The sequence below is a fragment of the Zalophus californianus genome, chromosome 4 (assembly GCF_009762305.2).
Source record: "Zalophus californianus isolate mZalCal1 chromosome 4, mZalCal1.pri.v2, whole genome shotgun sequence".
NCBI lineage: Eukaryota > Metazoa > Chordata > Mammalia > Carnivora > Otariidae > Zalophus > Zalophus californianus.
In genome coordinates this window covers 52,737,861-52,761,452 of record NC_045598.1, presented here as the reverse complement: position 1 = coordinate 52,761,452, position 23,592 = coordinate 52,737,861, and the positions used below count along the sequence as shown (strand labels likewise).

At 36.2% G+C, this 23,592-nt stretch overlaps 1 pseudogene; it reads left to right on the top strand.

Moving 5' to 3' along the window:
* Positions 1-22,782: 22,782 nt before the first annotated feature.
* LOC113913644 lies at positions 22,783-23,280 on the top strand (annotated as a pseudogene).
* Positions 23,281-23,592: the final 312 nt, after the last annotated feature.

Here is a 23,592-nt window from a genome sequence, read left to right as displayed (position 1 = left end):
CATGGAAACCAATGAAAATGAAAACACAACTGTTCAAAATCTTTGGGATACAGCAAAGGCAGTCCTGAGAGGAAAGTATATAGCAATACAAGCCTTTCTCAAGAAACAAGAAAGGTCTCAAATACACAACCTAACCCTACACCTAAAGGAGCTGGAGAAAGAACAGCAAATAAAGCCTAAACCCAGCAGGAGAAGAGAAATAATAAAGATTAGAGCAGAAATCAATGAAATAGAAACCAAAAGAACAGTAGAACAGATCAACGAAACTAGGAGCTGGTTCTTTGAAAGAATTAACAAGATTGATAAACTGCTGGCCAGACTGATCAAAAAGAAAAGAGAAATGACCCAAATCAACAAAATATGAATGAAAGAGGAGCGATCACAACCAACACCAAAGAAATACAAACAATTATAAGAACATATTATGAGCAGCTCTATGCCAGCAAATTAGAAAACCTGGAAGAAATGGGTGCATTCCTAGAGATGTATCAACTACCAAAATTGAACCAGGAAGAAATAGAAAACCTGAACAGACCTATAACCACTAAGGAAATTGAAGCAGTCATCAAAAATCTCCCAAGAAACAAAAGCCCAGGGCCAGATGGCTTCCCAGGGGAATTCTATCAGACATTTAAAGAAGAATTAATACCTATTCTCCTGAAACTGTTCCAAAAAATAGAAATGGAAGGAAAACTTCCAAACTCATTTTATGAGGCCACCATTACCTTGCTCCCCAAACCAGACAAAGACCCCATCAAAAAGGAGAATTACAGACCAATATCCTTGATGAACATGGATGCAAAAATTCTCACCAAAATACTAGCCAATAGGATCCAACAGTACATTAAAAGGATTATTCACCATGACGAAGTGGGATTTATCACTGGCCTGCAAGGCTGGTTCAACATCTGCAAATCAATCAACGTGATACAATACATTAACAAAAGAAAGAACAAGAATCATATGATCCTCTCAATAGATGCAGAAAAAGCATTTGACAAAGTACAGCGTCCTTTCTTAAAACTCTTCAGAGTATAGGGATAGAGGGTACATACCTCAATATCATAAAAGCCATCTATGAAAAACCTACAGCGAATATCATTCTCAATGGGGAAAAGCTGAGAGCTTTACCCCTAAGGTCAGGAACACGGCAGGGATGTCCACTCTCACCACGGCTATTCAACATAGTATTAGGGTCCTAGCCACAGCAATCAGACAACAAAAAGAAATTAAAGGCATCCAAATCGGCAAAGAGGAAGTCAAACTCTCACTCTTTGCAGATGATATGATACTGTATGTGGAAAACCCAAAAGACTCCACCCCAAAACTGCTAGAACTCATCCAGGAATTCAGTCAAGTAGCAGGATATAAAATCAATGCACAGAAATCAGTGGCATTCCTATACACCAACAACAAGACAGAAGACAGACAAATCAAGGAGTCGATCCCATTTACAATTGCACCCCAAACCATAAGATACCTAGGAATAAATCTAACCAAAGAGGCAAAGGATCTGTACTCAGAAAACTATAAAATACTCATGAAAGAAATTGAAGATGACACAAAGAAATGGAAAAACGTTCCATGCTCATGGATTGGAAGAACAAACATTGTGAAGATGTCAATGCTACCTACACATTCAATGCAATCCCCATCAAAATATGATTCACTTTTTTCAAAGAAATGGAACAAATAATCCTAAAATTTGTATGGAACCAGAAGAGACCCCGAATAGCCAGAGGAATATTGAAAAAGAAAAGCAAAGCTGGCAGCATCACAATTCCGGACTTCCATCTCTATTACAAAGCTGTCATCATCAAGACGGTATGGTACTGGCACAAAAACAGACACATAGATCAATGGAACAGAATCGAGAGCCCAGAAATGGACCCTCAACTCCATGGTCAACTAATCTTTGACAAAGCAGGAAAGAATGTCCAATGGAAAAAAGACGGTCTCTTCAACAAATGGTGTTGGGAAAATTGGACAGCCACATGCAGAAGAATGAAACTGGACCATTTCCTTACACCACACACAAAAATAGACGCCAAATGGTTGAAAGACCTAAATGTGAGACAGGAGTCCATCAAAATCCTAAAGGAGAACACAGGTAGCAACCTCTTCCACTTCAGCTGTAGCAACTTCTTCCTAGAAACATCGCCAAAGGCAAGGGAAGCAAGGGCAAAAATGAACTATTGGGATTTCATCAAGATAAAAAGCTTTTGCACAGCAAAAGAAACAGTCCACAAAACCAAAAGACAACCGACAGAATGGGAGAAAATATTTGCAAATGACATATCAGATAAAGGGCTAGTATCCCAAATCTATAAAGAACTTATCAAACTCAACACCCAAAGAACAAATAATCCAATCAAGAAATGAGCAGAAGACATGAACAGACATTTTTCCAAAGAAGACATCCAAATGGCCAACAGACACATGACAAAGTGCTCAACATCGCTCGGCATCAGGGAAATCCAAATCAAAACCTCAATGAGATACCACCTCACACCAGTCAGAATGGCTAAAATGAACAAGTCAGGAAACGACAGATGTTGGCGGGGATGTGGAGAAAGGGGAACCCTCCTACACTCTTGGTGGGAAGGCAAACTGGTGCAACCACTCTGGAAAACAGTATGGAGGTTCCTCAAACAGTTGAAAATAGAGCTACTCTATGATCCAGCAATTGCACTACTGGGTATTTACCACAAAGATACAAATGTAGGGATCCGAAGGGGTAAGTGCACTCCAATGTTTATAGCAGCAATGTCCACAATAGCCAAACTGTGGAAAGAGCCACGATGTCCATCGACAGATGAATGGATAAAGAAGTGGTATATATACACAATGGAATATTATGCAGCCATGAATGAGATCTTGCCATTTGCAACGACCTGGATGGAACTGGAGGGTGTTATGCTGAGTGAAATAAGTCAATCAGAGATAGACACGTATCATATGACCTCACTGATATGAGGAATTCTTAATCTCAGGAAACAAACTGAGTGTTGCTGGAGTGGTGGGGGGTGGGAGGGATGGGGTCGCAGGGTGATAGACATTGGGGAGGGTATGTGCTATGGTGAGCGCTGTGAATTGTGTAAGACTGTTGAATCAAAGATCTGTACTTCTGAAACAAATAATGCAACCTATGTTAAGAAAAAAGAAAAAGAAGAAGATAGCAGGAGGGGAAGAATGAAGGGGAGTAAGTCGGAGGGGGAGACAAACTATGAGAGATGATGGACTCTGAAAAACAAACTGAGGGTTCTAGAGGGGAGGGGTTGGGGGGATGGGTTAGCCTGGTGATGGGTATTAAAGAGGGCACATTCTGTGTGGAGCACTGGGTGTTATGCACAAACAATGAATCATGGAACCCTACATCAAAAACCAATGATATAATGTATGGTGATTAACATAACAATAAAAAATTTAAAAAAAACGATGCTCACTAGACAGGAGAGAAGAGTGGAAGAACTCAGTGAAAACTTCAACAAAGAGATAGAAAGTATTTTAAAAAGAACCAATTAGAGTTGAAGAATACAAAAACTGAAATAAAAAATACACTACAGGGAATCAAAAATAGATTAATGGATGCAGAAGAATGGATCAGTGATATGGAAGACAGGGTAATGGAAAGCACCCTAGCTGAACAGCAAAAAGAGAAAAAAGTTTAAAAAAAATGAGGAGAGGGTAAGGATCTCTTGGACAACATCAAGCAAACAAATACTTGCATTACAGGGGTCCCTGAAGGAGAAGAGAGAGAGAAAGGGACAGGTAATTTATTTGAAGAAATAGTAGCTAAAAACTTCCCTAACCTCGGGAAGGAAATAGGCATCCAGGTTTAGGAAGTAAAGAGAGTTCCAAACAAGATGAAACCAAGGAAGTTCACACCACAACACATAATAATTAAAATGTAAAAATTTAAAAATAAAAAGCCAAACAGTTATCTTTTCTTTATCTTTTCTTCTTTCTTCTCTCTTGCTGCTAGACAGAAGCAAAAAGTGATATACAAGGGAAAACCCCATAAGTTTATCAGTTGATTTTTCAGCAGAAACTTTGTAACTCAGAAGGGAGTGACATAATATATCCAGAGCTGAAATTAAAAAAAAACTTACAACCAAGAATACTCTGTCTGGCTAGGTTATCATTCAGAATGGAAGGAGAGAAAAAGAATTTCCCGCACAAACAAAAGTCAAAGGAGTTCATCGCCACTCAACTGGCCTTACAAGAAATTCTAAAAGTACTTCTTTAGGTGGAAAAGAAAGGCCATAATTAGAAGTAAGAAAATTATGAATAAAAAAATGTGAAATATGACAACATATACATGAAATATGGAGGAGGGGAGTAAAAAAAGTTCTTTTAAAATGTGTTCAAATTTAAGTGACCATCAACTTCATATAGACTGCTATGTACTTAGAATGCTATATATGAACCTCATGGTAACCACAAACCCAAAACCTATAATAGATACACAAAACATAAAGAGAAAGAAAGCCAAGTATAACACTACAGAAAGTCATCAGGCACAAGGAAAGAAAACAAGCGAAGAAGAAACAGAGAAGAATTACAAAAACAAGAAAACAATTAACAAAATGGCAGTAAGTACTACCTGTCAATAACTGCTTTAAATGTAAATGGTTTAAATGCTCCAATTAAAAGACACAGTTTTGGGGCACCTGGGTGGCTCAGTTGGTAGAGCATCTGACTCTTGATCTCAGGGTCGTGAGTTCAAGTCCTGTGTTGGGCTCCATACTGAGCATAGAGTCTACTTAAAAATAAATAAATAAAAGACACAGTTTGGCAGAACGTTTAAAAAAAAATAAAACCCATCTATATGCTGGCTACAAGAGACTCACCTCATATCTAAAGACACATAAAGACTGGAAGTGAAAGGGTGAAAAAAGATATTCCATGCAAATGGAAGCAAAATAAATAAATTAAAAAAGGCAGGGTAGCAGTACTTACATCAGACAAAATAGAATTTAAAGCAAAGACTGTAAAAAGAGAGAAAGAAGGGTATTCCACAATGATAAAGGGGTAAATGCAACAAAAGGATATAACAATTGTAAATATCTTTTTTTTTAAAAGATTTTATTTATTTGACCGAGAGAGACACGATGAGAGAGGGAACACAAGCAAGGGGAGTGGGAGAGGGAGAAGCAGTCTTCCTGCCGAGCAGGGAGCCCGATGCGGGGCTCGATCCCAGGACCCTGGGATCATGACCTGAGCCAAAGGCAGACACTCAACTGACTGAGCCACCCAGGTGTCCCAACAATTGTAAATATCTATGCATCCAACATAGCAGCACCTAAATACATAAAGCAAATATTAACAGACATAAAGGGAGAAATTGACCGGAATACAATAATAGTAGGGGAATTTAACACCCCACTGATATCAATGGATGGATTATCCAGGCAGAAAATCAATAAGGAAACAGTGTCTTTGAACAGCACATTAGACCAGATGGACTTAACAGATATGTACAGAACATTCCATCCCCAAACAGCAGGATACACATTCTTTTCAAGCATGCATGGGACCTTCTCCAGGATAGATCACATGCTAGGCCACAAAACAAGTCTCAATAAATTTAAGAAGATTAAAGTCATTATAATGCAACCTTTTCAACTATAACAGTATGAAGCTAGAAATCAATCACAATAAGAAAAACTGGAAAAACACAAATTCATAGAGGCTGGTTACAGCTGGACACAGCAAAAGCAGTTCTATGAGGGAAATTTATAACCTCAAGAAACAATAAAAATCTCCAATAAACAATCTAACCTTATAACTAAAGGAACCAGAAAAAGGAAAACACACAAAGCCCAAGGCTAACAGAAGGAAGGAAATAATAAAAATCAGAGCAGAAATAAATGAAATAGAGACTAAAAAAAAAAAATCAATAGAAAATATCAATGAAACCAAGAGCTGGTTCTTTGAAAAGATAAACAAAATTGATAAAGCTTTAGCCAGAGTGATCAAGAAAAAATGAGAGAAGACACAAATAAGTAAAATCAGAAATGAAAGAGGATAATTAAAAACTGACATCTCAGAAATACAAAGGGTTATAGGAGAATACGATGAAAAATTATATACCAACAAATTGGATAACACAGAAGAAATGGATAAATTCCTGGAAACAAACAATCTTCCAAAACTGAATCAGGAAGAAATAAAAAAATCTGAAAAGATCAATGAATAGTAACAAAATTGAAATAGTAATAAAAAAAAAAAAACAACTCCCAACAAACAAAAGCTCAGGATTAAATGGATTCACAGGTGAATTCTACCTAACATTTAAAGAACAGTTAATACCTCTTCTCCTCAAACTATTCCAAAAAATAGAAGAGGAAGCAAAGCTTCCAAGTCCATTCTAAGAGGCCAGCATTACCCTGATATCATAATCAGAAAAAGACACCACAAAAAAGAAAACTATAGGCCAATTACTCTGATGAACATAGACACAAAAACCCTCAACAAAATATTAGGGAACCAAAACCAACAATACATTAAAATAGTTATTCACCACGATTGAGTGGGATTTATTCCTGTGATGCAAGGGTAGTTCAATTTTTGCAAACCAATCAATGTGATATATCACGTTAACAAGAGAAAGGATAAAAACCATATGATCATCTCATAGACACAGAAAAAACATTTGACAAAATCCAATATCTGTTCATGATAAAAACCCTCAACAAAGTGGGTTGAGAGGGAACATATCTCAACAAAATAAAGGCCATATATGAAAAACCCACAGCTAGACGTCCCCTCTTACCACTTCTATTCAACACAGTACTAGAAGTCCTAGCCACAGCAATCAGATCAGGAAAAGAAATAAAAAGTATCTAATATGGTAAGGAAGACATTAAACTATCACTATTTGTGATATGATGACTATATACAGAAAACCCTAAAGACTCCACCAAAAAACTATTTGAACCAATAAATGAATTCAGTAAAGTTGCAGGATAAAAAATAATACATAGAAAGCCATTGCCTTTCTATACACTAATAATGAAGTAGCAGAAAGAGAAATTAAGAGAACAGCTTCATTTACAATTGCAACAACAACAACAAAAAGATAGCTAGGAGTAAACTTAACCAAGGAGGTGAAAGACGTGAAAATGATAAGACATTGATGAAAGAAATTGAAGATGACACAAATAAATGGCAAAATGTTCCATGTTCATGGATTGGAGGAATTAATGTTAAAATGTCCACACCACCCAAAGCAATCAACAGATTAAATGCAATCCCAATCCAAATACCACCAGCATTTTTTCACAGAACTAAAATAAATAACCCTAAAACTTGTATGGAACCACAAAAGACCCCTAATAGCCAAGGAAATCTTGAGAAAGAAGAACAAAGCTAGAGCTATGACAATCCCAAATTTCAAGATATACTGCAAACTTGTAGTAATCAAAACAGTATGCCATTGGCACAAAAATAGATACATAGGGGCGCCTGGCTGGCTCAGTCAGAAGAGCATGCAACTCTTGATCTCAGGGTTATGAATTCAAGCCCCACATTGGATGTAGAGCTTACTTTACAGAAAGAGAAAAAAAAAGAAAGAAGGAAGGAAGGAAGGAAGGAAGGGAAAAGAAAAGAAAGAAAGAAAATATATACGTAGAACAATAGAACAGAATAGAGAGCCCAGAAATAAACCAACACTAATATGGTCAATTAATCTATGACAAAGGAGGTAAGAATATAGAATGGTGGAAAAGATAGGCTCTTCAATAACGATGCTGGGAAAACTGGACAGCTATATGCAAAAGAATGAAACTCAACCATATTCTTATGCCATATACAAAAATAAACTCAAAATGGCTTAAAGATCTAAATGTAAGACCTGGAACCTTAAAACTCCTGGAAGAAAATACAGGTAGTAATTTCTCTCATATCAGCCTTAGCAACACTTCTCTAGATATGTCTCCTTAGACAAGGGAAACAAAAACAAACTATTGGGATCATACCAAAATAAAAATCTCTTGCACAATGAAGGAAACTATTAATAAAACAAAAAAGGCAACTGCTGAATGGGAGGAGATATTCACAAATGATATATTTGATAAGTGGTTAATATCCAAAAAATATAAAGAATGTATACAATTTAATACAAAAAAATGCAAATAATCTGATTAAAAGATGGGTAGAGGATCTGAATAGACATCTTTTCCAAAGACGACATACAGGTGACCAACAGACACATGAAAAAAAGCTCAATATCACTAATCATCAGGGAAATGCAAATCAAAACCACAATGAGATATGACTTCACACCTGTCAGAGTGACTAGAATCAGATAGACAAGAAATAATAAGTGTGGGTGAGAATGTGGAGAAAAGAAACCCTGTGCACTGTTGCTGGGAATACAAATTAGTGCAGCCACTGTGGAAAACAGTACAGAGGCTCCTCAAAAACTTAAAAATAGAAATACCATATGATCCAGTAATTCCACTACTGGATATTTACCCAATGAAAACAAAAACACTAAACTGAGAAGATATATGCATCCCTATGTTTATTGCAGCATTATTTATAATAGACAAGATATGGAAGCAACCCAAGCGTACATTGATAGACGAATAGATAAAGATGTGGTGTACACACACACACACACACACACACACACACACACTGAGTTATTACTCAGCTATAAAAAAGGATGAGATCTTGTCATTTGCCACAACATGGATAAACCTAGAGGTTATTACACTAAGTGAAATAAGTCAGACAAAGAAATACAAATACTATATAATTTCACTTATATGTAGAATCTAAAAAGAAAGTAAATGAATAAATATACAAAAAACAGGAATAGACTCAAATACAGAGAAGAAATTTGTGGTTACCAGAGGGCAAGGAGGTAAGGGATGAGCAAAATGCATGAAGAGGAGTGGGAGATACAGGTTTCCAGTTATGGAATGAATAAGTCATAGCATAGGGAAAATAGTTAACAGTGTTATAATAGTGTTTAATGGTGACAAATCATAGTTATAGTTGTGATGAACATAGCATAATGTATAGAGTTGTTGAATCACTATGTTGTACATTTGAAACTAATGTAACATTGGGTGTCAACTACACTTAAATTAAAAAAAAAAGTCAATTAAATAGATTAAAAAATCCAAGAAGCTGAAACTGGAATCTATAAAAACTTAATACATAAAGAAGAGTAAGGAAATAAAGAGTGTTATAGAAATTGGTTTCTCTGAAAAAGAAAACTAACATTCTTACTTCATGCTATTATCAAAAGAAATTAAAGTTATATTACATTTAACTGTCTTAAACAAACATAGGATTATTTTAATGTACAGAGTTTTAGTCTCTGAGAAAAAAATTAAACATACTCAACTAAAAAACAATGGAGAATTAAAAAAATATAAGTTGAAAGATTTGATATGATGCTTATAAATCATGAGCAATCATAAATATAATTTAAAAACTAATAAACTGGAGAACACAGTTTTTTAAAATTTTTTTTAAAGGTTTTATTTATTTATTTGACAGAGACACAGCGAGAGAAGGAACACAAGCAGGGGGAGTGGGAGACGGAGAAGCAGGCTTCCCACAGCACAGGGAGCCCAATGCGGGGCTCAATCCCAGGACCCTGGGATCATGACCTGAGCCGAAGACAGATGCTTAATGACTGAGCCACCCAGGCACCTGGGAACACAGTTTCTAAAAACATGGCAGCTGAAAGATCAGTGTCCATAGATATACAGAACTCATGGATGTTGATGAAAAAAAATGCATGGACTCCCAATTAAAAGAAGGGACAAATACATCAACAGACATATATACATACACACAAAAAAATAAAAAAGAAAAGAAAAATGCTTAACAGTAAATAAAAATATTTAATGTTATGAATTATGGCAGAGATGGCTAATAGACCATCAGAATTTATGCTCCTTTTCCACAGCAGCTTTTTAGTTAAGAACTACATTTCTTAGCCACCCTTGCAGGACCATATGCAGGACCGTATGACTGGTCTCTGTCAATGGAATGTTAGTGAAAAGTGATGTGTGTCTCTTTTAGAGGAAGGCTTTTAAGTATTGGATTGAGCCTTTTTTACATTCTCTATTTCTCTTCCACCTTCTGGATTTTGACTTAGCTGAAATTATTTGGCATTTTCAGCTCTTAAAATGTAAGGTGGTCTCTTTTCTCTAACAAGATTCATAAAATAGGGAATTCTCTAAACAGAGGAGGGTTCAGAAAGTGGTTATAAAACAAGTAATGCTACTATGTGAGTATTAAGTTTTAAGAGAGCGTTAAGACTATACTCAGAAAAGCAAGGAAGAAGACATGTGATATTGGAAATTGTGAATCCATTTCAGATAGAGTTAGGTTTCTGTATGTGACAGACCAAAAAAGTAATGGTGATTTAAACAGAATAGAGATTTATTGCTTTCTCACATAAAAGAAATTCAGACAGGCAGTGTAGTACTAATATGATGTCTACACATTATCACTTAAGACCTAGGCACTTATCTTTCTGTTCCACAATCCTAGCATTTTATTCCCTTACTCAAGGTCACATAATGATTCAAGATGGATAGTGGAATCCTAGCTGCCATAGCTACAGGCTTGAGGAAGGAGAAATGCAGAGAGAAAAAGCCTGCTGAGTCAGTTTCCTTAAAAAGCTTTTATGGCGAGTAGCAAACTATACTTCTGGCTCCATTTCATTCGTTAGAATCACTGCATAGTCACACCAAAATATGAGGAAATGTGTTTTATAGGTGACAAAATATCCAGTTAAAACTTGGACCAAAGGGAAATGATGAAGATGATAGGCAACTGGCAGATCTCCCATAGGGCCCATCCTACAAAATGGTGAAGGGAAGTTCTAAGATGGCCATTGCCAGCAACTCTAGCAAATGCTAGGCCACACTGAAAGAGGATGTAGCCCTTTGGGGGGAAAATGGGGGTTCCATGCTTTAGATGATATGATTGAGATGGCAGGACAACTTGAGAATCTGTAAGGACTTTTTTGTTTGTTTTTTTGAGAGAATAAATGAGAAAATAATAGTAACTGCAAACTCCAGGAAAAACAAAAGTTGTGCAATAAAATTATATTGAACTATAAAATAAAATAATGGTGTAAGAAAATAGAGTTCACTGAATATTTTTAATAAAGTATATATATTTTTTAAGTGTCCAGGGGCTCAGATGTGGACCATGTAAAGAAAGATGTAATCCTAGCATACTTCTTGAACCAATGTGAGAAAAAATGTTTACATAGGTAAAAATATGAAAACTATACATATTGGTTTTTAACATTTACAGTCAGCCTTCAGACAAGATATGGATCAGTGTAACTGTAAAGCAGAATAACTGTTAACATTACAACCTGTAATGTTAACAATACAATGTGTATTGGTTGTTTATTCTTCTGGTCAAGTGACTGACTGAGAGCTGTGGCTCAGTGCTGCTGCCCAACATAAGAGAGTATCAGACCACATATAACTAGCCCGGGAAAAGATAAAAATTTAAAGTACAGTTTTTATCGAATGTGTATTGGTTTTACACTATCATAAAGTAAAAAAATAATAAGTGGAACCATCATAAGTTGGGGACTGTCTATACTAGCTAGAAGGTAGACCTATATAAGCTTTAAAAATATATGAATTAGACACTTTTGGCTTTTAATTTGCTTGATGTCTTAGAATTTGAAGATATTTCAGTAGCTTTGGATAGTTTCCTTCTATTCAAGAGCTGTTTCCAGAAAGATTAAGATAATGATTTTTCTTTATATATAAATTTACTGATAAGAAGAGAGGACTTCGAAGTAACTTTGCTAACCTTACAGCAACTCTTAATTTGAGATTATCATTTTCATTAAGAGGTTTTGAAGTCTCTAAATATCTGTGAACACCAATGTGGACTTTGTGAGATTCTGGGGTCCAGAATTTCCCTGAGGCAGCACTATTATTTACCTTCTCTTCATTTGTTTCTCTTGCCAGCTCCACCTTGATCAACATAAAATGCAGACTTGAAAAGAAAATAATGCATTAAAAGATGGAATTGGGAACTGGTAGAAAAGATAAAGAATTACCTTCGTCAGAATTCCTTCCCTTTTTTGGGATACAGATGGGTGGTAAGTAGGGGAGGTTGAGTTATTTTCAGGGTGATGATGAGACTGAATATTTTGTACATAACCTGTTAGAGACATCCTTGTACTTTCCTAAACCAGTGCCAGCAGCCTTTACTCAAAGCTGCTGAAAAGTAGAAAAATTGATACAGAGAATTCCTGATTTTCCTGTACTTCAAATTTTACTTCCCTGAAAGCTATGTATCCATGTATTAATGGTTTCTATGTAGTACAATATAGGGTGACTTTCTTTTTCTTTTTTAAATTTGCATTTTCAAACAGAGAAAGATAATTATTGTATGGTTTTACTTACTTGTGGAACATAAGGAAGAGCAGGGAAGACCTTAAGAGAAAAAAGAGAAAAATGAAGTGGGGGGGTGGTGGGAATCAGAGGAGAAGACAAACCATGAGAGACTATGGACTCTGGGAATCAAACTGAGGGTTCTAGAGGGGAGGGGGTTGGGAGGATGGGCGAGCTCATTGATGGTATTAAGGGGACATCTACTGCATGGAGCACTGGGTGTTATAGGCAAACAATGAATCATGGAACACTACATCAAAAACTAATGATGTGCTGTACGGTGACTAACATAATAAAAATTATAAAATTTATAATTTTGCATTTTATAATTTTTTCATAATAAATATATAAGACACCTATGAAAATAAAAAGGGAGAGAGAATGCTAAATATAAGAATGAAAATCATTTGAATAAATTTCCTTATTTTCTTCATTTTATTTTCTTAATCTTGTTATCATCCTTTGATATCCCTGCTATTAGGCAATCTATAAACCAGCTGAGCCACAAGTCAAGATTTCAGGCTCTGTGCTACACACTAGGTTGGCTATTTTCAGTTCTGGAGTATGTGAAGAAGTTCAGGTCATTCTTTCTCACACTGAAAGGTTCTATTAACAGGAAAAATGTTTCAGATATCTATATATTTATAGATATTTTAAAAATTTTTTTATTGTTATGTTAATCACCATACATTACATCATTAGTTTTTGATGTAGTGTTCCATGATTCATTGTTTGTGCATAACACCCAGTGCTCCACGCAGAATGTGCCCTCTTTAATACCCATCACCAGGCTAACCCATCCCCCTACCCTCCTCCCCTCTAGAACCCTCAGTTTGTTTTTCAGAGTCCATCATCTCTCATGGTTCGTCTCCCCCTCCGACTTACTCCCCTTCATTCTTCCCCTCCTGCTATCTTCTTCTTTTTCTTTTTTCTTAACATAGGTTGCATTATTTGTTTCAGAAGTACAGATCTGTGATTCAACAGTCTTGCACAATTCACAGCGCTCACCATAGCACATACCCTCCCCAATGTCTATCACCCAGCCACCCCATCCCTCCCACCCCCCACCACTCCAGCAACACTCAGTTTGTTTCCTGAGATTAAGAATTACTCATATCAGTGAGGTCATATGATACATGTCTTTCTATATTTTTAAAAAGCAGGATGTAAATTATACGGACAACAAATCTATATTCATAAGAAAGTCATGAAAAAGAAATATACCAATGTGTAAATAATTTTAGCTTTTAACATAATGTCCAAAAAAGCTCCACAAGTTGGCCAGTTTGTAGGTGGTCAATTAGTGTTAGTTGAATTTCGATTTGTAATCTGACTTTTAAGGAATCTCTCATAAGGACATAATCCAAAGAGGGGCAATTTATACAAAAACGTATTCAGCACACCCCTAAATGCATGAAAAATTGGAAGTGAGCTAAATATTTAAAAAAATAGGAATATGGTAAGTAAACATATTTAGAAGCAATCTAGTTGGTGTTTAGTCTCTGGATGGTAACAGTTTTGCTTTTTATAAATTGTACAAAAGTCTCCTGTTTTCCAAGACAGTATCTGGTAATAGCCATAAAAAACGACACATGGATATGCACATATAACATTCATTGAAAAAAAGAAAAAAAGAAAAGAAAAATAGGTAGACAGTGATTGCAAATATGAACCAATCTATATCCAGATTAAGGCTAATTAATAATTTACAAGAGATGAAAACAAAGTTTTAATATTAAGTGGATTCCTTATGTCCCTTGCAACCTGGGAAAGCATCTACATGTATACTAATAATTTTTAAGTGTATCAACAAAGGAACATTTATTGAAGCCATTCTAAATAAAGTGCACTGAGAGATTACTGGGTCTGTCCTACTGTTGAGCAGTTTATAGCTATTAGATAAGTAAGGATACTTGAAAGAAATGAAAAATCTGCTTTTGCTTTCCAGCCTTGGAGGCATTTTCAGAATTCTCAGAATTTCCTGTAACATGACTTAGATCTTCACAAAGTTGTAGAATAACCACTGGAATTCTCTTTACTAGATTTTAGTATTTAAAAAAACCCATTATAGTGGGTTTTATTATGAGATCTGGGCTACCACAGGGCCTCAGCAAATTGGTTCTGGATGTGGTTGTCTGTAGCAGAGACTTAGATAATTTTTTTTCTTAAATGCATCATACTCTAGATGTGTTTATTCTTTTTTTTTAAGGTTTTATTTATTTATTTGACAGAGAGAGAGAGAGAGAGAGAGAGAGAGAGCACGAGTGGGGGAGGGGCAGAGGGAGCCTGACTTGGGACTCAATCCCAGGACCCTGGGACCATGACCTGAGCCAAAGGCAGATGCTTAACCAACTGAGCTACCCAGGCATCCCTAGATATGTTTATTCTGTAAACTCAGAAAATGTGCTCTATGGCAATTTCCATTTGAAAACAAATAAAACACATTAACATGCCTTGAGAGCAGAGCTGAGTTAACATTTATTATGAGCCAAAAAAAAGTTGTAAATAAATTTTTGTTCATAACTGCTTTAAAGATTATCTCAAGTTAAAGTATTTTTTCTATAAATGTTTATATTAACTTGTCAGCAAAATGCATTAATTTTTTAAAAACCCAATCATTAACATCTCTGCATTTTTCCTAATACTCATAAAAAGGCTTTTTACACATTTTATAACACTAATCAGTGAATGCATTTGATTTTGTGTCCTGCTTTTTCTATTTACTATTATGTCAAATGTATATTTCCATATATGAAGATTTTGCATGTTTGTTTTAAATCAATTAGCCATATATAAGTATTGATTCTTTTTGAAAACTTAATGAATTGTACATTTGATTGAAAATTACCTTTTACATCTCAAAAATGCAGAGATAAGGCATTTATTTTTATCTGTGAGAAACATTTTTATAGAAAAGTCTACACAAACAGGAACATCTTCTCTCCCCAGGCCATCTCCTACCAGTTTTGCCACTTTGACTATAAATTCAGTAAAGATATTCACAAATCTTTCTCTGCAGCTCTGATCTCTTTTTGGGATTCCAATTTGGATCCCAAACAGCCTCCTAGACATGTTCATTGAGATGTCTTGATATAAATTAATTTTTAAAAAGATTTTATTTATTTATTTGACAGAGAGAGACAGCAAGAGAGGGAACACAAGCAGGAGGAGTGGGAGAGGGAGAAGCAGTCTTCCCGCTGAGCAGGGAGCCCGATGTGGAGCTCACTCCCAGGGAGTGATCCCTGGGATCATGACCTGAGCCAAAGGCAGACGCTTAACGACTGAGCCACCCAGCCACCCCATAAATTAATATTCTTAATTAATAGATAAAATGGACTCTTAACAAACGCCTATATGCTTGTCAATATTCGTGCTTTATACGTAGCAAAAAGGAATTTTTTTTTTTTTAGGGAGGGAGAGAGAGAGAGCGCGCGCGCAAGAGAGCACAAGCAGGGGGAGCAGCAGAGGGAGAGGGAGAAGCAGCTCCCCGCCGGGCAAGGAAGCTGGATGCGGGACTTGATCCTAGGGACCCGGGGACCACGACCCGAGCCAAAGGCAGACTCTCAACCAAATGAGCCACCCAGGCCTCCCACCAAAAGGAATTCTTGATTATATTCATGCCAATACATTCTCATCCCTGGAAGAGAGAAAGTCTTTGGGAGAGAGATTTTCAGCAAAACATACCTAAAAGTAACAACAGAAGAGGCAATCAGTATTATCAAGAGAGGTCTATTGTCTTGTGGGTATTCCCACTGAAAAATGTCAAGATTTGTCATCATCCTCCATGACAGAGTCAAGAATATAAGGTCCTCACCGTGATGACAGGAGGTGGCAGCAAGTGTAATGGAGCTTGGAATCTGAGGGGAAGACAGAAGATAAAAAAGCAAGAATAAAGAAAAGGAATCTCCAGGTCTTCCCTTCTTCTTACCAAATATGATCTAATTTCTTGACATGACATGACTCTATCTTTCCTGTGATTTCTCTCCAGTCTTCTAGGACTAATCAAGGGTACTAAAATAATACTGCATGTGTATTGGAGTCAGATAGACCTGGATTTGAAATCTATCAGTGGCATTTGCCAGCTGTGTGACCATGACAAATAATTTCAGTTCTCTGAGCTTCCATTTCTTCATCCACCAGTGGAGTTTATAGGAGTGTCAAGTGAAATAATTAGTTCAGACACAAACCTCAGTGCCTGACACACATCAAACATTCAATAAAGAAATAACTGTTCTCTATTCTCTTCCTCTAGACAACTAAGCAACCTAAGAGGAAAACACCTATAGATATTGACATTTGGTAGAAAAATTGTCAAATGAAGTTATTAGGACAATGCCAAGAGAGCATCCAATGTAGGTAAGAGCAGGAGGACAGAGAGGTACAAGAAGGGTGTCCTGCTATGAGAAAAATGACCTGAGAGATTATCTATTGTGTTTGAAAATATGGAGAGAAAACTTCTTAGTTCTGTCAGAAAATTTAGGGATAGGGGCACCTGGGTGGCTCAGTCATTAAGCGTCTGCCTTTGGCTCAGGTCATGGTCCCAGGGCCCTGGGATCGAGCCCCGCATTGGGCTCCCTGCTCGGCGGGGGGCCTGCTTCTCCCTCTCCCACTCCCCCTGCTTGTGTTCCCTCTCTCGCTGTGTCTCTCTCTCTCAAATAAATGAATAAAATCTTAAAAAAAAAGAATGACTTCAAAAAAAAAAGAAAAAATTTAGGGATAATTAGTACAGGTTTGGGTGATTTTATTAAGAGAATCTTTATGGCTTAGCTGAAAATAATATTTTCTAGTCTTAATAACGAAAACACTCAGTAAGAATTTAACCACAAATGGTGACATAACTACTTTGAAAAGATGAAGAAAAAGGAAATGTGTACTTCTGTGGGGATTAGAGATCTGAGAGTCTTCCATCACAGGAAGTTGGAAAAAAAAAAGATCAAGAAATACAACTTAACATGTAATTTAGAAATATAGAGGTAAATGCCAGAAAAAATGGCTAAAAGAGTTGGAAATGCTTCCTTATGCAGAGGGAAATTAGGAATGGAGTCTGGCAGGTTGGACAACTGTTCATAGTTGTAGTATTACTTGACTTTTTAAACCAGTACTTGAATTACTTTAATTCCAAAAAAGAGAAGAAAGAAAGAAAGAAAGAAAGAAAAGAAAAAGAAAAAGAAAAAGAAAAAGAAACAGAAAAAGAAAAAAAGAGAGAGAGTTGCAGTGCCTATCTACTCACTTACAGATGAGAAGGTATTTTTTTTAATCAGCTATATGTTTTTGTCCTAAGCATAAATGGCAATGTTACAAGTTCTTGAAAAATTGAAATTCAGAAAGAAAGGGAATAAATGGTAGGGGAAATTTAAGAGAGTTCCCAGAAGCTAGGGATTGAAAAAATTCAATGTGATTTGATTATTTGAAGGTGAATCGAGATTGGGTGGTATTGTGGTTTAAAGATCACCCATATGACGGGATTTTAAAGTGACACCAGCAGAATGATATAAGAGGCTGGCACGTGATGTGATGAGCACTGGGTGTTATACGCTACTAATGAATCACTGCACACCACATCAAAAACCAATGATGTACTATATGTTGGCTAATTGAATTTAAGTAAAAACAACAACAACAACAACAACAACAAAGAGGCTGGCTTAGAAAGTTGGGGCTGACATCTTCTAATCCAGTTCTTACTAAACACCCCTCTCTATCTTCTAAATTCATAACCCAGTGGGGTTTGAGGACTTTTCCAGTTATTCCTTCTAGAACATTAGCTCCTTTGAGCTCCTTCGAGCTCAGGTTTTCCACATATATGCATCCCACACAAAACTTGACACAGTATTGGGCACACAGACTGTAGTAAGTGAACATTCAGGAAAATCAGTATTACACTAATTCCTTGTACAATTCTGTAAAATTTGTTTATACATTCCCTGTGAAATTTATTTAATCTGTTTTAATGTTAACATTTTCATTAGAAAACCTGAGCATGTTAATTACCTCACCTTTTTGCTCATTTTTCTCTCTTTTTAAAAAATAATATTGATGGGGTGCCTGGGTGGCTCAGTAGTTAAGCGTCTGCCTTCGGCTCAGGTCATGATCCCAGGGTCCTGCGTTGGGCTCCCTGCTCTGCGGGGAGCCTGCTTCTCCCTCTCCCACTCCCCCTGCTTGTGTTCCCTCTCTTGCTGTGTCTTTCTCTATCAAATGAACAAAAAATAAAATCTTTAAAAAAATAAATTAAAAAGAATACTAAGTTTATATTAGTTCCTTACATATTATTTGCTATCTCACACAAGTATTTACAATACTTTCATATAGTCAATCTCTTTAAAAATTATTCTTTTGATTATTTGACAAATATTTGTCGGGGATTTTTATTGTGTCAGGTCCTATGCCAGAGGCTTATAGCAGCGAAAAAGAGATGGCTATCTAGGAAAAGAAAGATTTCAAATAAAAAGTCATACAATTAATATGTAAGTATGAATTGTGCTTAAAGAGTTTTAAAGTGAGAATTAAAAGGGACATTCTCTTATGTATCCTTGGGTTCAGAATTCTGGATCCAATTTTTCTAGCTTAGAAAATTCAATTTCAAAAAAGTGGGTATACAGACTGGCTTTCTTTAATAAAAGCATAATAGTGTGCTGGGAGGTAACAGACACCTATTATCCACAAAGCTTTTTAATCTCTTCTGTATTAATTCTTCTATTTATAGCCACTCAATATATAAAACGCAGCTGCCTGTAGTATTTCTCCTAGTTGTAAACAACACAACAAAGTCTTAGCTTAATTAAAATACTATAAATAGGGGGAAGAATCCCAATTCCTCTCCCTATTCTTCTGCTATCAATAGGATTAGAATATTTCTCCAGCCAACTTTGCCTTCAGATGCTTATCACAGGCATTCTCAGAACCACCAGCTAATGAGAGGTATCAGCAAGTCAGGGGGGGAGAGAAAGAGGCTTATTTTCCAATTATGAATGTACTGATTCATTAACACTGACTCAAGCATTCATTTTAGATTCAGGTTGTCATGGACTTGCATTTAAACAATAGTGGCATGTGGATCTATGCCATTTTTCATCAGTGTAGTGTGGGGATGCCATTTAAGAAACAGCAGAAAAAGGAGCTGAAAAGGAGTAAAATATGTATGGCCAAGGCCAAAACTATATAAACTTGTTGAAGAATCATAATTATTTTTACTCATCATTGACAAATCTAAAAATACATTATAATATTGGCTTATTCTACAAACTTTAGACACTAGGAAATTCAAAGTAGAGAGGTCATTATCTGGTCTAATATTACAACTTAACTAAAGACGTGGAAAAGTTAATGGCAGTATTAGTTAAAGCATCAAATTACAATATTACTATTACTGTTTTTAACCCTTACTATTATTCCTCAAAACCTATGAATGTACTCAATATTTTTCTAAAATTATATCTCCTTAGTAATACACCAGTATAGTCAATTTTTAGTGAAGAGGATCATATTTTCTTAATTAACTGTTACTGTTCAAGTAACCATCTCAAACACATTCTTTTGCCTAACCTAAGTGGGATTTGGACTTATGAGAATAATTTATACTATTTGTCATACATCAGTAACTTGGATATCACCCTCAGAAATTTTGTCCATTTCCAGGCCTCAACTGTACTATTATTTTTTTCATATTTTTCTTTAAATTGGCAAATTTTATTTTAATTAACTTGACTTAAGCAATAATATGATTAAAATCAAGGGATTGGTTTGATAGCTGTATGTTTTTCGAAAAAACATTAAAATAAAGCCCAGAGTCTACAGTCCATAATTGTTATCAGCTGGAGTGTTAGTTTGAGGCAAGCTACAGCTCTCACTCCTTTTAAAGCTACTGCAAACTGAGATTTTTTTAGTTATTCATTGCAGATCAACTTAGCCTATCCCGAGTGATGAGGAACATACCTTTTATATTAATAGTTGTGTACTACCCTTCAAATTCTTCATTGAAATTCCTTTCAAATCTTGTAGTTGTCTCCAAAACTGTAAATGTAGAGCGAGAATCCAAGAAGCCTAGCAAAAAGCAGCAGCCAGGAGGCAAAGGTTTCAGTAGCTGCAAGGATCTGGGGAGAAAGCGTTTGAAATTCAAATTCTGCCAAGTAAGAAGAGTTTGATAAATATCTTAGACTTTTCACTAAAACCTCAGAAAAGCCTCACCTTATGAGTAAGCTTAGGACTAAGGGCTCCAATCTAGAATTAAAAGCCAAATGGAAATAAACCCACTATAACAAAACCTAAAACAAGCTTCCATTTAACATTAATAGAATACAGACTGTGGTTATCAGAAACAGGGGGTGGGAGGAGAAAAAAAGTGGAGGAACATTGGGTTGTCAAAAGGTACAAATTTCTAGTTATAATGTAAATAACTACTAGGGATGTAATGTACAACATGATGTACATTACATCACTGCTATATGATATATAGGAAAGTTGTCAAGAGAATAAATCGTAAAATTTCTCATCACAAGGAAAAATGTTTTCTTTTCTTCTTTCTTTTTTGAATATTGTTTCTATATAAGATGATGGAGGTTAGCTGAACCTATTGTGATAATCATTTTACAATTTATGTAAGTAACACTATCATGCTATACATCTTAAACTTACATAGTCTACCAATTATTTCTCAATAAAACTGGAAAACATAAGATTGATGCGCCAATAGCTTAGCTGTCTGTTAGTACAAACTCAACTTTCTTTAGAGGGAGGATATAAAAATATATTATCTCTATAATGTATCGTCCACAATATCCAGGATAAAATATTACTAGACATTTGGAGAATTAGTCAAAGAGAAAACATAGTCAAGAAAAGCAAGCTCACAGATGACCCTTATGTTGGCATTGAGACAGGACTTTTGTTTTTTTTATTGTTATTATTTTTTTATATATTTTTAAGATTATTTATTTATTTATTTGGCAGCGAGAGAGCGAGAGACAAGCAAGGGGAGGGGCAGGCAGAGGGAGAAGCAGGCTCCCCACTGAGCAAGGAGCCTGATGTGGGACTCAATCCCAGGGCCCTGGGATCATGACCTGAGCCGAAGGCAGACACTTAACTGACTGAACCAACCAGGTGTCCCGAGACAGGACTTTTAAAACAGCTATTATAAATATGTTAAAGAACTAAAAATAAGAGATGAACAAAATGGGTAAACAGGGAATCCCAGAAGAGAAATGGGAACTCTGAAATAATCAACTTGAGATTCTAGAGCTGAAACATACAATAGCAAAAAAGAAAAATTTACTGGATAGATTTTAAAAGATTAGACACTGTAGAGAAAAAGAACAGTCAGTTTCAAGACAACCCTCATTACCTCAGAATGTGACCTTATTTGGAAACAGGATCATTGCAGATGTAATTAGGTAATGTGGTGAATCACAGTATGGACCCCTAATCCGACACAACAGTGTCCTTAAAAGAAGATGGCAATTGAAGACAGAGATACAAGGAGAAAGTCATGTAAAGACGGAGGCAGAGATTAGAGTGATAGAAGCCAAGGAACATCTGGGGTTATCAGTAGCTGTAAAAGAAAAAAGGATCTTCTCCTGAAGCCTTTAGAGGGATCTTGGCCTTCCTAATATCTTGATTTTGGACTTCTAGCCCCCAGAACTGTGAGACAATAGAATTCGGTTGTTTTAAGACACCCAGTTTGTGATACTTTGTTGTGGCCACCCTAGGAAATGTGTACAGGTATAAAGCAAATGGAATTTCCATATATTTCTTATTAAGTTAAACATACACTCACTATATGACTCAGTAATTCTGCTCTTAAGTATATATCCAAGGAAAATGAGACTGTATTTCCACAAGAAAACTTGTATATGAATGTCCATAGCAACTTTAGTTATAGTAATCACAAGCCAACATAAATAGTATGTCCATCAACAGGAGATTGGAGAGACAATATGGTATATTCATGATACTGAACTCTACTCAGAAATAAAAATGAATGAACTCATAAATGTAATAATATGGATGAGTCTCAAAAACATTACGCTGAGTAAAAGAGGCCAGACACAGTTTTGAACACATTGTATAATTCCATTTATCTGAAAATCAGAAAAAGCAAAACTAAGTTATGATAGAAATTGGAATAATGTTTCCTTCTGTAGGTTTACATCTAAATGGTCATGAAGAATGTTCTGATGTAATGGAAAGAGTCTACATCATGACTGGGGTGTTGATTATGGGGATGTATACATTTATCAAAACTTACTAACTCTCTTTTCCACCTGCTCCCTCCCTCACCCCAAGTGCCATTCTGGCAGCAGGGCGCTCATTCAGAGCTCCAGGTCCTGCTAAGCTAGAGCCTCCATTGCCTCTCTCCAGCCACCATCATGATATCAACCAGAACCTCATTAACAATGATGAGATATTCTCCAAGATAAGGGATGGCCCATGGGTTATGCCCAGAGGTGGAGAAGATGGTCAGTAGGACAGAGGGTAACACTGATGACTCACTAAGTGGTGGAAATGCCTCCACTGAAGGCCCCAAGGGTGAAGGGCCTGAAAGCACAGTCATCACCGATGTTGATATTGTCATGAACCATCACTTGCAGGAAACCAGCTTCACAAAAGAAGCCTACAAGAAGTGCATCAAAGATGACATGAAACCAATCAAAGGCAAACTTGAAGCACTGAGGCCAGAAAGAAGAAAACCTTTTATGACAGGGCTGCAGAACAAATCAAGCACATCTTTGCTCATTTCAAAAACTACGTGTTCTTTATTGGTGAAAACACGAATCCAGATGGAATTGGATTCCAGATGGTTGTTCTGCTGGACTACTGTGAGGGTGGTGGGACCCCAAATATGATTTTCTTTAAGGATGGTTTAGAAATGGAAAACTGTTAACAAACTTGGCTATGACTTTGGATGTATTACCTGTTGCCATAACCGGCTGCTGCTCTTCACCCATGCAATACCAGGACCAAGACCAGACGACACCTGCCATCTTGAGCTCTTCATTAATTTTGACCTTGATTTACTTGGAGTGGAGGCATTGTTTTTAAGAAAAAAAAAATCATGTCGTATAGGTTGTCTAAAAATAAAATGCCTTTCAACTCATTTGAGAGAATGCTCTTCGTTTAATACATATTTAAATCCATCCTGTGTTGAGTCCTGGAGAAGCAAGAACCTGGTTGTGGACTACTGCTAGAAAGCAGA